At 41.0% G+C, this 19,865-nt stretch overlaps 1 protein-coding gene across 3 annotated transcripts in view; it reads right to left on the bottom strand.

The window, feature by feature from the left end:
- MACROD2 (mono-ADP ribosylhydrolase 2) overlaps positions 1 to 19,865 on the bottom strand; it is an 851,353-nt gene that overhangs the window by 278,812 nt on the left and 552,676 nt on the right. The window lies entirely within an intron of this gene.

Raw genomic sequence — 19,865 nt, 5'->3', positions numbered from 1 at the left:
CATACAAAAGAAAGAAATTCTTCTTTACTTAATCACACAGGAAAACATTATTCAAAACTAATGCTTGCTTTATATTTAACCAGGGAATTAATTAGGGAATGGTGATTAAGAAAGGAGAGGTCTAATGGAAAGAATACATCCTCCCCTCCCCTCTGAAAACACTTAACTAAAATAAAGTGGAGGAGAATTATAGTCTCATTCCTTCTCATAGCCACTACAACTTACATCCTGAAAAGTACTTAGCTTTGTAGTTTGTACCCAATAAATCACAAGAATCAGCTCTTTAAAGAAATAAAGAATAGAGTAGAAAAAAGAAAAAACAACCACCACGTGGTTACAGAGCTCAGGCTGAAGTGGCAACAGATACTTCAACAATCAGAGAGAAGCATAAAGGATGATTTTTTTCAGTTTAGAAAAAGATCTCAAAATTCACCACTGTTGCAGTTTCCCCATGTTAAGAGATAATTGCTCCAAACAAGTGTTTTGTTTTCTATTCTTGGCAGAAATTGAGTAACAGCATGGGACTTAGACAGTCACTTGCCTCAGAAAAGGAGTAACAGAGCATTCATGGCTCCTTCTCTTACTGGGCCCACAACCAGGTAAGGGGAAAGAGTCCTGCAGCACCTCCAGAACTCCATCAATCCCGTGGCTCCTTGGGCAACACCCCACACGGTGCCTATGGCACACAGCTCCACTGCTAACTTCAGATCCCCACATGTGTGACAAAGCCACCCACCCACCTGGGGGACCTGGGGCTGGAGTGGCTCTGCAGCCCTCTGGCAGCAAAGAGCAGCAGCTCCCGCCAGGTCACTGCAGGTTCCTCCCTGCTGCCAAGCAAAAGGCTGACAGGGCTCTGGGCAAGAGCACAGATCCTTAAGGTTCTAAAAGACCTCTAAGATCACGGGGCCCAGCCCTTAAATGAACCTCCCTACAGCCGTGACAGGGACCTTGAAGGGGTCCACAGGACTGGCTGCTGCACTGTGGGGCAGGCTCAGCAGACACTGCCAACATCTGGCGCCACAGCTGTTTGTCTTGCAGCACTAGACCCAAGCACCTGAGGGCTCCAGGGGAACAAGCTTCATCTCATCTTTGCTCAGAGAGAGGAGAACTGCATTTCCAGCTCTGCATGGCAGCCACTTGTCAAACCTGTTCATCTCCATGCACAGAGCCACGTGTTCTGAGGCTGCTGAGCAAGATCTGGCGGGCAATTTGTGTGTTCTGTGTGTTTCTGAACACTTCAAAAATTCTTGTGTGGGCACAATCATTGCCTTGCTTTCCGTTTCTGTCATGCAGCTGAAACAGATCTGGAATGGAGTTACAAGAGTGTACCAAATCCCATCAAGTTCCTTTGGAATATGGGTGTGTGCCATAACTCAGATGAGCTCTGCCCTCTCCCTCATTCAGAGATGATCACAGCACATAACCAGCAGATGTAATTTCATAAAATGTGACAGTGCTTTTATTCATTCAAGAGAGACCCATGCCCGAGATCACATATCAACTGTGTTTCCTCTTGGCTCCTAGGGAGACAATTTAGTCTAGATGCCAGGTTGAAATTACTGGCAGAGCAGTAATGGGGAATTCACAGCATGGATATCAACATACTACAATATTTGGCTTATGGACAAAAGATGTTAAGGTTTCTAACCTTTTCTGTGCCTAATTAATAACAACTTAATTATGTATCTGATTTCAATTTAAAAAATCCATTTCACAGTAGGTAATATTCATTCCTATTTCCACAATAAAAACATTTATCATCCTAATTTGTTGCTGGTAACCACTATTTATTTATGAACTTTTAATTTATTTACTACCAAAATAGCATATTTGCTTTATTTGGGGACTAATAAGAAATGCTACCCTGATAGCACTCAAAACAGACACAACTCTGAAGTTAAACATAAGTATTAAAGGCAGGAGCTTCCTACTGCTCCTGTGCTTTTGCAATCATCTAGAGAAAGAGGCCAAATTAAATCAGGTCTGTGAATACTGTAAGGCTGAAATTGATTTAATTCCTGTAGGAGAGAAATGTGGGCTCTCAGCCTCTGGTTCTTTTTAATCCAATGTGTCTTTACCAAGGCTGCAGCAGCAGTGCTAATTAGGATGAAATGTAATGCAGCTTTATGAGGAACATTTACAACAGTCACCGTGAGGAGGCCGAGCTGGGCTCTAAGACATTTCAAAAAGAAGCACCTGGGTATTTAAATGCTTAAGGGCTGATCTACATCAAGGGGTTCCAGTTCACACTGAGCTGCAATGTATTAATGGTTATACATTAGATGAATACAATTACTAAGTCTACATGACCACATGCCTCCTACTGCAGCCATGGCTCCTAATTGCTCACACAGAGCAAGGACTTCCTTCAAATTAAGTGCTCAGCATTCTGAACTGGTCTCCCAGTGTCATTTCTGCCACAACCAAGCCATGGGCAAGGTAAGCACTTTTCTTCCAGCACATAACACAGCAGACAAAAATAATATCAAACACAAACCCTTCTCTGATTTCACTGCATCATCTTATGAAGAGGATTCATTCTCCTGTTTGAGAGACATTCCTTCATGCACCTTGCATTACTGATATGCCTGTGCATCAGCCTAAGCTCCTAAAAATCTTGTGCACCTTAGATGCTTTCCAAAATACCATGCTCTATGAAAACACTGAACTTCAAAAAGCACAATAAAACTATAATCTTCAGGGACTATTGTACATCTTTTGCTGCACAAACTACTCACAAGGTACCTATACACATATTTAGGATCAGTAACATCAAACACTCAAGTCAAGTTTTGCTGCTGTTACTAGATCAAGCTTATAAACCAAATTATTTATAAACCACTAAATATAATACTATCCTTTTGCCTTTTAAAAATCCTTCTACTATTATCTGGAAGGAAAAGAAATTAAAATCCTATGCTATTTTCCAGCAACTATCATTCAAAGAAAATTCTCTATTCATAAATAGAGAATTCCAACATAATTGGGGAAAAAAAAGGAATAATTGAATATGACAATATTTAAGCTCAGTTTTCATTATAGACAATACTAGCATGTTTGTTATGTCTTTAAAGAATAAAAAAAAGCAATTTTCACCTCAAAAATAACCAATGTCTTGAAGACAGCATGTCTCATGCAAGCCTCTAGGCATTTGTACAAGCTCCCTCACTCACACACTGGAAGGTTCTCTTCACCAGAGTCAAACACTGGGCACCCAAGTGCCAAAAACTTTGGAGGAGATTTTTTTGGTGGAAACATAAACATTCAGCTATTTCAAAGCCTTAAAGTTTACATATCAGGCTCTCAAAGGCTGCTCACAGTTAACAAAGTGCTGGTCAAGCAACTCCAGCTGAAGCTTGGATTCAGACCCAACGTGAAATATCCTTTCTGTGTTGTGGTTTAAGACTCTTCCAAAGAACAAATATTGAGGAATGACTACTAAGGATTACAAATTCGTTTTAGTATCTGTGTATTCTAACTTTACATGAATTTAAGATGGAGACTTTTGAAGACACTGAAACCAGATGCTACAATAACCTACACGAGACAGTCGAGCATTGTAATATGGAATTAAGATGGTTCACTACTTGAGGAATCTCACTATTTTTTTTTTCATTTCTCAAATTTAGAATATTTCAGTAATTAAAAGTAATAGCTCAATTAACTGCTGGGATAAAGGTCTGGACTGAAACTGAGTCAAAAAATTTGATTTCTCCAAATACAAACTCAGTTGTGGGGTGAGGTTTGCCTGTTTTTTCCCCTAAGCTATTTGAATATTTGTAGTTAAAGTGAAAAACGTGTGGGGGAACTACAAATTAACAGTTTGGCACATATTTTAAAAACCATCATGCGTTTATATTTAGAAACACTGAGACATGAAACCCAACTGCTCAAAGCAGGGCCACCTAAAGCTGCCACCCAGGACCAGTAAAGGCTGGAACAGCTCCAGAGATGGAGACCCTGCACTGTCTGTGGGCAACACCTTCTGCTGTTTGACCAGCCAGAGAGTAACTCAGCCAATTCTTGTGTTTAAACACGGGCCCTCCAGCCCTCTGCTGTCTGAACCCTCCCCAGGGTGCTTTGTTCCCCATCATCTGAGTCACTAATGAAGATCTTTAATTGCACTGGCCCCACAGTCAGCCCCTGGGGTACAGGATTGGTGGCTGCCTCCAGCTGGACCTTGTGCCACAGACCACCACCCTGCAAATCCCAGCAACTCAGCCAGGTTTTAGTCCACCTTTTGCACAGTAAAAAAATAAGACAGAAATAATTTGGCTTGTAAGACAGCATTTGCTAGGATGTTTAAAGCCATTGCAGTTGAAATACCAATTAAAGCAGAAAAAAATGCAGATGATAAGGAAAGAATAAAATATCAAATGCAAATTTAGAACAGAATTATTTATTTTTTTTCTTTCTATACCATCCTGTGCCAAAGCAGGCTTGAAATGAATGACAAACTGATTTTGAACCACATCTGTGATGTGCTTTCAGCCCCAGCAGAGAAGAGTTATGAGTTTCCTTCATGCTGAAGAGCAAGAAATTAAAAATCATTCTTCTTTTTTCAAGAACAGAAAGGAACATTCAGCTAGGTGCCCCATATTACATCAGCCTCATGGTGCTACAGAGCACAGAGCAGTTTCTAGCTTTGCCTCTAGAGTCCCTGAACTCTCAGTGTCTAATCACTTTGAGAAGAAGAGTTTGAAGATGCAAATTCCTTCACAAGAACAAAGCAGATACAGCCCTTATCACCTTTTTTTTTTTTTTTTAATGAAGGTTATGGACTGTTTTCCAAAGACTAATAGTACAGTTTAATCATATTAACTTAAAAACACCTGTTGTATGAAGGGATTCCATTCCTCCAGCCTGACAGGGCACCTGCACAGCAGGCTTTGGGCATGCCTTCCCCACTGACATGCTTCTACTCACAAGTTCCTGTAGAATCCACAGACCTCCTCTTATGTGTGTATTGCTAAGAGGAAAGCTGGGATCCAGTTTCATCTCTGCTTGCCCATTTCCAGGCTGGACTTCTGGCCTGAGGTTTTCTCTGCAGTTAATAAAGAGGGTAATTTGACTTGTTTTAGGTCAAATTAATGGCTCTCATGGGGAACTGTTGACTACAGAGCAAAGCTAGATACCCGAGCTAAATTTAGGTGAAACAGACCCTTCCCTCAGAACAGGAAATCATATGCACTCACCAGAAAGATTCTGGAACTCTCTCTCTCTCTTCGGAGTCCTCACCACAGGAATATTATTCCATTGATTCAATTTAAAATTACTTTTAATGAAAAACGTTGAGCCAGATTTCTCCAGCTTCGTGAGACGAGCAGGGACTTCCAAGGCCAGCAAATCCCCTCTGTTTCTCCAAAGAGTCACTTAAGAATTACACAGAACCCTCAGTTTTGTGCACTGGTTTCATGTCCAGGAGCACAGCTGTGAGAATCAGATGTGCTGGACTCAGTGCAGGCTCCAGGTAGCCCAGGGAGATTTCCATCCCAGGCAATGCCAGTGCTGAGCCATACATGGGGCTCAGAAGACACAGGCACAGCAAGCCTGTGCCCCCTCCCTGGTAGGAGAGGACACACCGAATGCAGCATCAGCATTTCCAGCATCCATGTCATTACTTGCTAGCAACTTCTTAGTGAGCTCAGTTTTAGTGTCTAGGTCCCTCATTCAAATCAATTTGTGCCACATCTACACATCAGTAGTAGCTTCACATTTATAATATTTTTGAGTGAAAAGGAATAAGAAACCACACGACTATATATTGATATAAAAGCTTTAGAAAGGAGATACTCAGCAACAAAAGTATTTACTGACGACAGTAACAATTACTTCATCCTGAAGACTAGGATAGTCTGTTCTTACTGCTTCATCTAAACCAACATACTCAAGGAAATACTGCTGCACCTCTACTGGGGTTTGATTCAGATCTGAGCCAACCTTGCAAGAGAAAGTTATTAAATTATATTAACATAGTAGTGAGATCATACTCTGACAAACAAGAATAATGAGATAAATTAAGGGGAGATGGATATTGAGGCTTTCCTCTAAATGTCCTTAATTTTGAAGGTTTTAGACATACCAGCTTCTGAACCTCAGTGCAATTTTAGTATTTTACTATTTGCGATATTTATAGCTTCCATTTATATAAAGTAATATGTAATTTTAATGCAGGTCTAATAGTTTCAAGTGCCATTGACACAGATTGTAAAATGAAAAAGGGAGAATACCTTGTTGAGTGAGATGCTATTTTATATCATTCCTGCCCCCCCAACCACTGCAATACGGTGGGTTAATGCCATATTTGGATTCCAACCTTGTCAACACATCAAAGATCCTCCCAGGTGAAGAGGAGCAGGGCTATGCAATTGATCTCCCCTAACCTGTAAGGTCTGTGTCACTCTGGTCCAGGGTGAGCCACTACAATGCATGTTTCTTTTTGAGAGAGATGCCTTGAAGAAGTACACGATGATGAAAGGTTTGAGACAGGCACAGACCTTGGAAAGTGTCAAGGGAGATCACAGTCAAAACTGCCTTCTTTACCCAGAATAAATAACAGCAGTTGTGGATTATGCGACTGCAATTCTGGGGAGGAGATCTGGTGACATAAATCACAGTAAAGACAACTTGAGACTCTTTTTAAAGACCAAGGAGGTTATTCATATTTTTAGCCTACGTTCTCCTGTCCCCGGGCACAGCCCCTACAGGCATTTCTATGGCCATTGAGAGTCCCTCAGTGCACTGTTTTTACCCTCCCTATTTATTACCTGCTGTCACCCCCACACTCTCGTTTTTTCCTTTCCATCCTTCTGCATGCTCCTCCCCTCCATCCGCCCTGCTCCAAATTCACTGCTTCCATTATCACTTCCCCTGCAGCTGGGGCACATCTGCTCTCAGATCCACTTTACAGTTTTTCCTGAGGCTTTGCCTTGCTCCCAGCATTGCTGGAATGCCTGTGCAAGGAAAGCAGCAGCTACAGGAATCTTGCCACCATCTGCGGCTTGATTCAGAGCCATTGCAGGCAGCAAGAAACCCTCAGCTCCAACTGCAATCCAAATCCTATCACCACTGGCTTTTCTCTTTCAAACTGCTGTTGAATGACACAAACAAACAAGTTAAACTGCACCAGTATTACCAAAACCAGGTCAGCAGCTCTGGATGCCTCATTTCTGGCACACTGGGTTTGGTTCAGATAACGAAAAAGAACACACTAGCTGCCTGAAAGAAGGTTCTGGAAAAATCAGTGGCAATGCCTTCAACAGGGCACTCGGAAAATGAGGAGTCCTGAAGAGAGGCCAATCCAGGTTTGCAGGTTCTGGCACATTTCCTCATTCTGAGTAACCCCAACAGTGTCTCTTACCAAGTTGAATGAATCTGCATAACGCTCTCCTTGGCATCAGTAAACGTGTCGAGATTTGTCGCAATAAAACTTCAATGTCAGTGCAAAAAAGGCCGTCACACATATGGGAAAAGCAGAAAGAAAAAAACCCCAAAATCTGAAAAAATATGTCTATTTTCTCTTAATTCCTTCAGCTTTCATTCTCTTACAGACATATACTCCTCCTCTCAAGGGGTGTTGCTGCAAAAAATATAAGGTTAACAATTTTAAATGGAACTGTGACTTTAATTTTCTATGTCCTCCTGTTTAATATAATGATCTAGACAGGTTTTTTTATTGAATTCAAGTAACATAATGACTTGTCAAATTCTTCCTGCTTTCAAACATTCTGTATGGAAATAACTGCTACGTGTATTTTTAAAATGGCAAAAACAGCAGAAGTGAATAATAGGCACAAAGATTTTTCTCTCTTTTTAAACACATATTTCCCAAATGAAGAAAACTGCACAGTGCAATCAAAATGAAACACAAAAATATAGCTATCACTTTGATTTTCCCTTATTTTCTGGTTGAGTTACCCCCAGATGCCTTTTTCATTAAAAAGAAGAAAAAAAAAAAAAGGCATATTGAAATCTCTGTGCTGTTGCTTTCCTTTTTTTTTTAAAAAAAGAAAGACAGACATGAAAAGGTCTAAACCAGAGACACATTATTATTCAAGAAACATAATAATGAGTAACCACTTGCATTACTAATATTTATCATTCATGGAAACTATTTAACATGAGAAACAAAAGCAGATTTTATATATCTATATCTATATATAAAAAAAAACAGCCAATACAAAAAAAAATCCCAAAGGAGGGAGGAAAATAAAGGAAATTAAGAACTTCTACCTGAGGACAGAAAGGGTTTAGCATGGTTAGATGGCTTTAGAGTTTCTTGTTTTCAAATACCTTGAAGAGAGTTAATTCTTAACTGAAAGGTTCCATAGCAGGTGCCATGGTAAAGACTGTATAAAAGCAAAGGGGGAAATGTTGGTAGAGTACTAAAGCCCCAGTTCTTTTTGCTGTCTTTTCTCCAAGCACCCATTGATTTCAGTGAGTGTTCTTCACATGTAGTGATTCCACAACGGGGCTCTAATTGCTTCTTTTCAGACTGATTTGAAGGCACTAACGTGCATAAATTTCCATTTGTGCTCTTGGGATTTGTATGGCCAACACTCCTTGTTATTCTTCCACAGTCTGTTCCCCTGGTTCTTCTACTTTTAAGGTCTACTCCAACAGAAAGCTTCTGTCTTGCATTAAAATACAGTTATGAAATTCATAACTAAACAGTACTTCAAACCATATTGTTTAATCTTATGACTTTTCCTCTGACAAGTGTGAAAACGTGTGCAATATGACAGAAGGTTTGCTATAGTAATTGCATGTTGTGATTGAATGAGAGAGTAACAACCACAGAAATAACTGTCTTGCTGAAATTACTGCAGAAGGTAAGTTGCTCCTGTACAGTTTTAACTCAGGCACCATCTGTTTCCACAGTCCTTTAAATGTTTCTTCAACTAGTTAAGGGAATTGATTGTTGTTCCTACAGGCATTGCCACATTTTCTCTGACCTTTTGCACACTGTACCTTGGAAAGTGCACCAATCTCTCCATCCCTTTCTGTCCTTCCTCCCCTCAAACCCTACTCACTGGGACTCATTTATCCACTGCCCACATCTGACAGACCTCCCACTCATGTTTTCTAAATTCTTCCCACATTAGCTAGCAAAGAGAAGATTACATATGGGAAAAATGTGTAGGTCCCTTTGTGTATCCAGTAGATGGAGACACAGGGTTTATTTCCCTAAAAGTTGACATTATTAAACACCAGTTCAAGAATCAAGTAATATTCAAAAATTATTAATATAGTCAAGAATTACCTAGTTGTGAAAACAGAAATCTATCTAAATAATAATCACACTGTAGAGCTGAATTACAATGCTAAATCATTTGCAATGTAGCACTAAGTAACACTGCCTTAAACTCAACAGATTATCAAGACTAATTCTATATTAAAAAAACCAACAGCTGAAGTTAAAATGAAAATTAACTACAAACAAAATCTCTTCATCTAAAGCATTGTCCCCTTTACACATCAGAAGAGCCAATACAACAAAGCTGTTATTGTAACACTGCACACAGTGACACCATGCTACAACAGTAATGTAGTTACAGCCACCTTGTAGTTACAGCAACTGAGGTTCCTTCAACTCAAACCTCCAGGTGAACAAAAAAAAAAAAAAAAAAAAAAATAGGGGATATCAGATGAAGCCAATGTGTTGCAAATTAAAAATTAATAAAGGGAGATTCTTCTTCACATAAAACAATGGATGCCACAGAAATGAGAAAAGCTGAGGGGAGTTGAAAATCAATAATATGAATTCACCTAAGAAAAATGCCAATGAGCAATTTAAAGCATGGAGATAAAAGCTGTGGGTCAAAAAGTCCCTAAGTGATGAAAAACCAGGGCTAGGGAAGTGCTCTGACAACTGCCATTAAATGCTTACCCCATCCCTTCACTCCCCACAGAGCATCAGCTTTTGGCCAAAGCCAAGGCAGGGCACTAGGACACTTTGCATTTGGGCTGGCCCAGCATGGCCCTTCATATACTCCTCAGCAAACTTTCTGCATAACTATCAAGAAAATTATGAACTAAGAGGAAAGAGGCACAATTTTGGGGGTTGTTGTAAGCTAAAATCTCTGTGAAAACAAAGAATTTCATCAGAACAGCAATAGCCAAAATAGCAAATGACTGCAAGCCTCCTCTGCCCTGACCAAGACAGGGCTTTGGGGAGCAAGTCTTCCATCCCATTTGCTTCTGCAGATGCCCTTTTGAGCAAAGGATATCTTTGCATGTAAAGATGCAAAGCTAGTGGGGGACTTTATTGCATGATGTGCTCGTGCTTTGTGGCACGAACAACAAGTGTGTATCACACTAGCCAGTGCTAATCCTAAAAGTGACTACAGACCCTCCTTATCCTTGCTGGATTTACTGCAGCCACCGGGCAGCATTCTCACTTCCCTTGTGAAGCCACTCTCTCCTTCTGGTCTGCTTTGTTTCTTCCCAGTGTGCTGCTGTAGGAGGCTTTAGGAAATACTTCATCGCTGCACGATGAAGAGCTCTCTGAATCCAAAACATAAAACATTATATTGCCTTATCTTTATGACAAAAGAAGATGTGTTCTATGCTCACCTTTCATAAACATACTGAATACAACAATGTTAATAATATTTAAAGTATTTGACAAAACTCTACTTCTGCTATATATTTTTTTGTTAACTCACTGTTCCATCATTCTCATTATAGAGCCCCCCAAGAAGCATACCATCCCCAGCAACATCTTAAGAGTTGAGCATTTGATTTTTACCTTTCCAGACAGAACTGTTTTCAAGAAGTCATCCAAAATCACTTTCAGATAATTTCTCCCCAAGGAGTTACAACTAATTAAGAGTCCATGCATGGGTTAGTCATTTACGTGATTCCATTGTGGATTCTGCAATTTTTATCTAAAGTCTTTGAAGTTTATATATAATGTCAGTCATTCTGAGTCATCAGTAAATTACAATCCTCTATACTGCACTGCTGGAAACACTGTTAAATATATGGAGCAAAACTGGTCCTGACACCACTCCCCCTAATACTGCTGTTAGCATCTTTCATTGAGAGAACAGCTCATTTGCTCGTTTCTCATTTGCTAATTGAATTCTAATCCATAACTTCCAAAGGATATCGATTTCTCCATCCCATGGATCTTTTTTGAATAAACAATCTGCTTATTTTCTCAAAAATATCCAGCAAGGAGGGAGGCTGCCACTGCAGCACAAGCCTTCGTGGTTTAGGTGGTGCCAGAAAAAAAGCAGGATACTCTCTCTAGAGTGCCCAGACAAGACAGTGCAGACTTTCATCCTTAGCTCAGTGAAGGGGGCACACACTGCCCAGGACAGATGGGTAAAACCAGCAATTCTAAGCGCAAGTAGAAGCAAACAGAAGGCAGGGAGGCCAATACACGTGACTTTTAAGCCAAGTCTTGAGCTGTTCTAATAATAAACCAGGGAAATAGCTTGAACATTATATGTTATTGAGCAGTGGACCCTGACCTTTCTCAGTCCATACACCGCAAGCAAAGTCAGCCCTTGCCTTCCCTGGCACATGGAGCACTGTGACAGCAGCTCTGGCTTCAGCTCGCTCCAGCGACCTGGGGCCACAGGACAAAGAGCACTGCTAAAGGTTTTGGCTTTTCTTCTTAAGAAGACATTATTTTATTTTACAGATGTTTGTGACAGTAAGCTCTCCTCATAAAAGCCGTGGTTTTAGATGGACGTGGAATATATTTGAGATGATTTGGCTGGTAGTACTACAAGTGTAGCACAAAGCTTTCTCATTTCTTTCCTTCAAAATATTTCTTCAAACCCAGTGTCTAAAAAACATGACAAATGTTAAGTTGGTGTTCCACTCTGTCAAATCTTAACAGCTAGCACTGCCTCTTCAGTGTGGTCCTTAAACAGCCACCTTAAATACACCAGCAATAATAAAAGCATAAGCTATGACTGATTTGGTCTGTTCAGCTGCTGGGATCAGTCCAGACAACCCACAAATTCTTTACACACTAAAAAGCAGAAGATTGAAACACACAGATTAAGCTGAACCAACTTTAATACCCTTCAGGATTTTGGGTACCACTTCACCTATAATTAATATTGGCACAAATATGTTTTACCTTATTAGAACCAGTTTGGCCAGAAGTCGAGCTTTATGGTATGGCAAAAAAAATGGCCAATCCCATAACGTGACTCAGAGAAAATCTGTATGTGATCTGGCAGAAATTGTAGTCCCTGAGAGTTTCCAGAGGATATGGCTCTGCCATATCCCAGGACAGTGAAGGACACGTGCAATGGATTTCCATGCACAGAAAGGCCTTGTCTGAGAACTGGAAGGAAAACAGGGCAATGATGGAGGATGGAAGGGAAAAGACAATGAGGATCTGAGTTTTACTCTAAGAGCACCTGTAAGCTCAAAGAGTTTCAGAGAGCACTTGCCTGTAGCTGCAGACAGTGTAAATCATAAATCTATCAGTATAAGGATTTTAATGCAGGAACTCCAAGGACATACAAGTAGCAAACCTACTTCATTAAATACTAACACTTCCTTCTCACAAAACAGCTTCTGTCACTACGTGTAGCTGTGTGGATAAATAAGAGCAGGGGGGAGAAGAGAAACTTAAATATGAGGGTGGTGAGGCCCTGGCACAGGTTGCCCAGAGGAACTGTGGATGCCCCATCCCTGGAAGTGCTCAAGGCCAGACTGGACAGGGCTTGGAGCAACCTGGGATAATGTAAGGTGTCCTTGCCCACAGCAGGGGGCTTGGAACAAGATGATTTTTGAGGTCTCTTTGAACCCAAACCATTCTGTAATTCTATCATTTTCCGGATTGTTTTACTTTCATTTTCAGGAAGTGAAGAATACTTTTTCTCAGTATTATCTCTAATTTCCAAATGCACTTTAACAAAGCACTAATTCAAGTTATAGTGCAGTATCAATGTTTTTCTATTGCATAATAATTAACTTCATAAAACGCTGGAAGGTCCATTCTTTTGTATTTCACACCAAAAAAATTACATTTCCTATGTTGCTCCTAATTATTAGATACAAAAGGAAAGCAGCAAATAAAGAAATCTTACTCAAAAAAAAAAAAAAAAAAAAAAAAGAGAGGAAGAAAAAAGAAAAGCTGCTAGCCAATACTCTTTACCACTTCACCACAACCTAGATTCTACATTTGACAGAAAAATCCACACTGTCTTAATCCTGAGTCTAGGCTAACAATTATTACGAGAAACAGCATAAATTGATCAAGCTTTGCCATCAGAAATTAGAATAAAGCAACTCTTTGCCTTTAGAAAAACTGAAAATAACAACAACAACCTGTTATTGCACTAGTGAGGAAGGGAAAGTACCCATATGTGACAGAGACTGGCAGTATATTTTACACAGTCTGGGCTCAGAGTCTAGTGCTGAGAGGCAATACAGCACTCAGAGGGGGACCACACATCCTTCTACCATGGAATAGGCTGCAGGACCAACAATAAAATGCCTGGGGATGTAGCAGGATGGCATTCCCAATATTTGCCTCTGCTGATATTGAGCCTGCTCTGTTGAAGCCTTGTGTTCAAGTTTTGCAATATTGGCTTTTGTGTAGCAGAAAGAGTGATCTCCTCAAATAAAAACAATATTGTTGTCTGTAATTGTCCCTGATGTGGGGCTGAAGCCAATCCTGTCACACAATGGACTGTCAATGGCTGCATCTGATCTGCTCTACTCCCTTTCTGATATCACTGAAACCTGTTACTGGATCTGCCTTTTTGTCAATACCTTTCTTTCACATCAATACAATTTTCAATTTTCATCAATGTGTTCACTTCTCTCCCAGAAGAGCAAAACTGAGGAGGAAACAAAGGTGGATTATGCATACTATATGAACATCAGCTTCCTGTAAGCTTTGTTCTACATTCAATCACAATTTAAAGACAAACAGCTAATATTTTATTAAAACATCACTATAAAAAGACCAAACTGGGCAATTGGAAACCCTACAGAGAAAGAGCACACAGAAGCCATCACCTGAAATACTTCCAGCAGAGGTGTCTCAGACATCACTTATCTTGTTTCAACTCAGATAAACAAAAATCTGAATCTGACCAACACCGTAGTCTTTGGACAGGTCATTATCTCTCTCATTTCAAGAAAACCATATTCCTGATGCTACCAGTACTGCAGCAATTGGCTTAGGTGAACCTACTCTAATCAAGGAACCATTTTTCTGGTGAGATACTTCTCCATATGGAATGAGTGAGGGGAAATGCCAACATTTCTCCGCTGGTCTCGGCTGGGATAGAGTTAATTTTCTCCTCAGTAGCTGGACTGTGCTTTGGATTTGTTCTGGAAACCGTGTTGATAACACAGGGACGTTTTAGTTATTGCTGGGCCAAGGCTTTTTGTGCTCCTGACCCCAGCAGTGAGAAGGCTGGGGGTGCACCAGGAGCTGGGAGGGCACACAGCCAGGACAGCTGAGCCCAGCTGCCCAAAGGGATATTCCTGACCACAGGACAACATGCTTGGCCCATAAAGCTGTGGGAAGAAGGAGGATGGAGGGGACATTGGGAGCCATGACATTTGGCTTTCCAAGTGACCATTATGTGTGATGGGGCCTTGCTTTGCTGGGGATGGCTGGACACCTGCCTGCCCACGGGAAGCCGTGAATGGATTACTTGTTTTGATTTGCTTGTGTGCACAGCTTTTGATTTCCCCTTGTCCTGGGTTAACTATATGATGCTTGTATCCCCAACTGTCTGTTCTGTTTCTGCTGAATAATAAGTTTTCCACCTTTAAGACTTGTTCCAGAGAGTGAAGAGGGGAGGGAAGAAGCTGCAGTTTGTTTTCAGACACTGCACTCACTCCTCCACATTCCTGCTCCTGTATTGTCTGCAGATGGACAGACAGCGGGACAGAGCTCTCCTTTGTTTTAGTTAGTTTTAGCCAGCTGAGGCAAAGGAGTTCCCTGGACTGTGGGGTTTTTTTCCCTTTTTCCCTTTTCTTTGGACCTGTCTAAACCTGCTCTGGACTGAACACCAGCAGAGCAGCAGCAGCTCACACCTGGGGCCACCGGGTCGGGCCTGGGCTGTGACATTTCCAGCACTGGAGGGACTGATAAGGGACTGAGGGAGCTGAACTGCAACCCAGGGGGGGACTTTCTGAGTCTGTAATCTCTTTTGGAGCAGAAAGGGGTTTTATTGTTTAATATGGTTTAGGTTTTACTGTTTAATAAACAGCTTTTTTTCCACTTTTCTCCAAGGAGGTATTTTCTCCCGGACCGGTTGGCTGGAGGCGCCAATCGAATCTGCTTTCCTAGGGGAGCCCCTTTAGGGGTTCTCTACCAAAGTTTGCCCTGAACCAGGACACCCCATTAAACTGGGCTTATCTCAACCCAGCAGTTTTTATCCTGGACTCTTCTGATTGTTTCCCCCAACCCACTAGTGAGGGAGCGGCTCTGTAGGTCTTAGCATGGGTGATGACTTTCAAGGACTGAAATATGACAAATATGCCACTCAAACGAACCTCTGCAGCATACCACAGCAAGAGATTTTATTGGCCCTGTAAAACCTGTGAGCCCTAGGAAGGTGCTGCATATTGACTGAGGTAATTTCTCCATCAAGGAATTATTTACATATAAACAGGCTTTGCTATCAAAGCATGCCATGACATTAAAGATGAGGGAGGAGTGGGAGAAACAAGCGTTGTCAAGGCCACTTCCAAACAAAAGTGCTTTTGAACCTCCCAAGGTATTTCCTTTAGCAAACAAAACCATTTTTATTCAGCCATCTCTATCTCCTGTACATTTCTAGAAATACATGCTCTCTGAGCTATTACATCATTTACTTCCTGGGATCTACTGTAATTATACTCTGCATATAAAAATAGGTCTAAAATTGTTTTTTAGGGCTGCCAATGCATCCAAAAGTCACAAAACTCTAGAATTAAGATTGTTGCATAGTTCTTCATGTGTTTACTCTGCCTCAAATATATTTTTTTCAGTTTCATGCATTTGTTTCTGCTGAACCCTAACTCTCTCACTTTATAAAAGCACAATTCATGTTATTATCATGAGCTGGGTAATTCTAAGCCTCTTCTGAAGGGAGTGTCCCAAGCTTCTTGGGCTTTCCCCACCCTCCAAAGTATTCCTACAGCCACAAAACACACTCCAGAAAAGGATTTGTATATATAAGTGGCATAAAGTTTACTGTGATTCTTATGGGCTCATGACTGTGTTTCTGCTGAAGGAGACAGAACCCCTTTATACAAAATTTTTGTTGGCTTTGAGCTGGCTGTACTACAGAGGACAAATTTTAATCCAGAAGAAAATTAGTGAGGTGCAGATATATAACACCTAATGTGACAAGGTTTTAGAAATTGAACCAGTGTAATGATTTTATGCCAGACTGGTGCTGTTCAACACATGGCTGTGGCAGCCTTTCTGCAGCATTAAGAGACCTGGAACAAATTTACTGTACCATCAAACCACAGCTGAAAATGAAATAACTTCATTTCCTAGTGTATTCACCAAAAAAAAAAAGTGAAATTAAAAATAACGTGAAATGAAAAAGATTAGTATCAGTGTTGGAAATGCAGCAGCCTGATGCATCGGGGTTGTTTTTTCTCTTTGTTTGTTTGGGTTTTTTTACTAGAAATTTGCAGCTGGGGGCAAATCTGGGCATTTCTTTTGATTGCTGATGGACTCTCTTTATACCCAGCTTTTTCAAGTTAGATCAGCAGAAGAAATTCTGGAAACAGCCCACACCCTTCCCTGAGTCTGCACGACTCAGAACACAAGCCTGCAGCACATCTGCCTGCACCACCATCAGCCCAGACAACTCCTCTGCTCCCAGCAGCAAGGAAATGCAATCTGAGCTTGTGCATCCACAGTAGCCATGCAGGGGAAACATGCTTCTTGCTAAAGCCCAGGTTTTATTTTCAGACTCCCAGTGTGAGCACTGACCCAGTGCCATGTGGGGATGTGAAAGCTGGCTGTGTCCCACAGACCGAGATGCTCAGGCAGCCCTCAAACCACAGAAATGCCACTCTCAGCCCTGCCAAACATCCCTCATACAGCTGCCTCCCAACAGCAGACAGTTCTCCCATTTTCAACTGTGGAAATGAATTATTTCTTTACAATTTCAACATGTTGACTTCCAAACTATAGTCAAAAGAACCTAAAATTCAGAGCAACCATGAATTCGTGAGGTAAAAGGAGCTCAGAAACAAAAACCACAGGAAACAAGCCACTCCTGAATTTCTGCTAAAAGCAATAGTTTTTCTGTAACAATTGAACAAGAATTTCAGTTCCATACACACACTTGCTTTACTCACATTACTGCCTCAAGGATTTCTTTTCCAGAGGCATGAAGTCTCACTTTGAGATGTCCCACTGCATCTTAAGCAGCAGCCTGAGCAACAAGGACTGGAATTCTGCCATTTCTGGTCACTTCAAACATCAGGAAACTAGTTGATCAAACACATCTTCCACAGGGTCTGCAAAGCTCAATCATTTTCCTGGGTTTTTTTATTAGTAAAATGGTGTCCACCAGCTGCTCATTAATAAACACTGGCCAGATTATCTGCCTTCCTATAATAACAGTGCAATACAAGCAACCCTCACAGGGAGAAGTGCTTTTGGACAGACAATGTCTGGTTACAGAGCATCAAAGAAAACATTCAGCCACTTAAACAAATCAAACCAACGGAAAAACCCCAAACAAACAAAAGGAAAAAATCTTTTCACTTTAGCAAATACAGAGACGAGAAATTTTAGAATTAATTTACATTTTGGTACACTCCTAAATTCAAAGTTAACTTGCTTTTGTTACCCTGATCTTTATTAAATATTCCATTTTCCTTCTCGAAGCGATGACATCTTACTGTAAATCAACCTTTGGTTGGAGACATAAAACCAGAAGTCATCCTACTGGGATCTAATTACCCCAGCTGGATTATGTTTTATCAAACAGATGCTTGCAGATTTTCTCCTCTGCTATTTCTTTATGAAAAATACCTCTAATATCTTTTTGGAAGTTTCCCACGCTAGCTGCACTTTGCTAATCAAACTTTGTGCAGAAATAGCCTTGTGTGCTCCACCTGTAAGAGTTTTCTGAATTGATATATTTTAGGAATACATAAAAGCTCTCTGAGCAGCTTTTCCAGCCAGTCCTTGCTCTCTGCAGTCTGCCCTCATGGCAAAGCTCTAGGCTGGGGCTTCATAGAGTCATTTGCATCATGTAATAAATTACCAGCATGAACCAGATACATCATTAACATAATCATGTTAGCTTACAAAAAACTCCACGCATTAAAAACCTGTTTCCCTAACAAAGCAGAAACAGAGCCTCAGGCAGCTCCTCAGCTCAGCAGCCCCTTGCCTGTGGAGTCACCCAAAGCTGGAAGGTTGAGCTGGTGACTGGCTCTTCCCACAGAGCTCCTGTCCTAGGGAAACACCCAGAGCCATGGGCCAAGGATAAAAAAGGTGACACAGCAATGGAGCACGATGACTTCTGCTGGAGAGGTGACTATTAGAAGTTCTAAGAGTCAACCCCAAAGCTGCTCTGAGAAACCACATGGCCAAAACATCCCACCTATTTCTAATCTTGGTCACATCCACAAGCTGGGATTTTTCCCAGCTCTCCTCACTAAGTACATCCAAGCTACCACCAGTACATCACCTCTTGCCTTTGCCAATGGCATTTCACTCCTTTTAGCAACACAGAGTAAATACCAGGTCTCAGGAAAATGTCTCTGCAGGTTGAAGCTTACCTGCAAAACCTCTTCTGCCTCTCTGATTCTGAAGCCTCATGCTGTAAAGCTTTCCCTCTCCCTCTCTACTCAGGAAGGGATTAAGCAATTCTTCCAGAATTTTCTGAATATCACCAGTGCTACAGAGACACCAAACTCCTGTTATTCCTTCTCCTCCTCCTTGCAGAGGTTGTGGCCAGATAAAAGACCAGTTAGGGAGCTTTCTTCCAGTAGATGTGTCCTTCAGTTTGAGATGTGGGATCAGTACATGGTCACATCATGGCCTTGCAAGGCAGGTACACCACAGCTAGGTGCTATACCAAAGCTGAAGCTGATGTGTTGATGACTAGTCCATAGCAAAAAAAAGAAGATCCCAGTAAAAACAAGCTGAGAAAAAGTTGGCAAAATGATTATTTATCTCTCACTGTTTTCTTGTCTTTGAGTTTGGCCAGGTTGGGCTGCCTAAGGTTTGAGAGTACTGCATTTTCCTCACCTGATCTATTATTCATGAGTTCAACTGTAAAGACTGCCATAAAGATCACTCAGCTTATATCAGCAGCTGAAGTTTACATGCTCCATATCCATCAACACCCCCCCAGCCTCAACCATTAAAGCAAAATACCTCAGAAAAACTAACAATGATCAGGGTAAAATGGGAATAGCTTCAGAATGTTGACATTCCTCCCAAAATACTTTCCCATTGTCTCGAGCTTCAGACACAGTAAATTTCACCACACCCACCTCTGTAATCTGACTGGTATATGGCAAAACTTCACAGAATATATCCATTTAAAAATTACAACAGTAATCAGAAAATCCAGCAGTTTTAATTGTGCAATGTACTATTATTAAATATCTATACAGAGCTCCCTTCCCTAAGGGATGTGCTTTCTGCTGGGGAGGGGAAGGGGATGGAGATTGACGTAAGCTGCCCTACAACTCTCTGCACTCCTGAATTATCATTTTTTAACCTTGGGGAAAAATTGAATTCCGCTACTGAATAAATTTAGCACGGAGTCAACTTAATGATCACATTAGTCCCTGTCTGTTCTCCCAATGCCCATTCACTATTTAATTAACCTATTTCTGTAGGTTACTTCCTGGAGCTATTTTTAGGTAGTTTAATCTAAGTCGTCCCTTCTCTGAAG

The sequence above is a fragment of the Haemorhous mexicanus genome, chromosome 3 (assembly GCF_027477595.1).
Source record: "Haemorhous mexicanus isolate bHaeMex1 chromosome 3, bHaeMex1.pri, whole genome shotgun sequence".
In the NCBI taxonomy this organism is placed as follows: domain Eukaryota; kingdom Metazoa; phylum Chordata; class Aves; order Passeriformes; family Fringillidae; genus Haemorhous; species Haemorhous mexicanus.
This window is presented reverse-complemented; position numbering and strand designations above follow the sequence as displayed.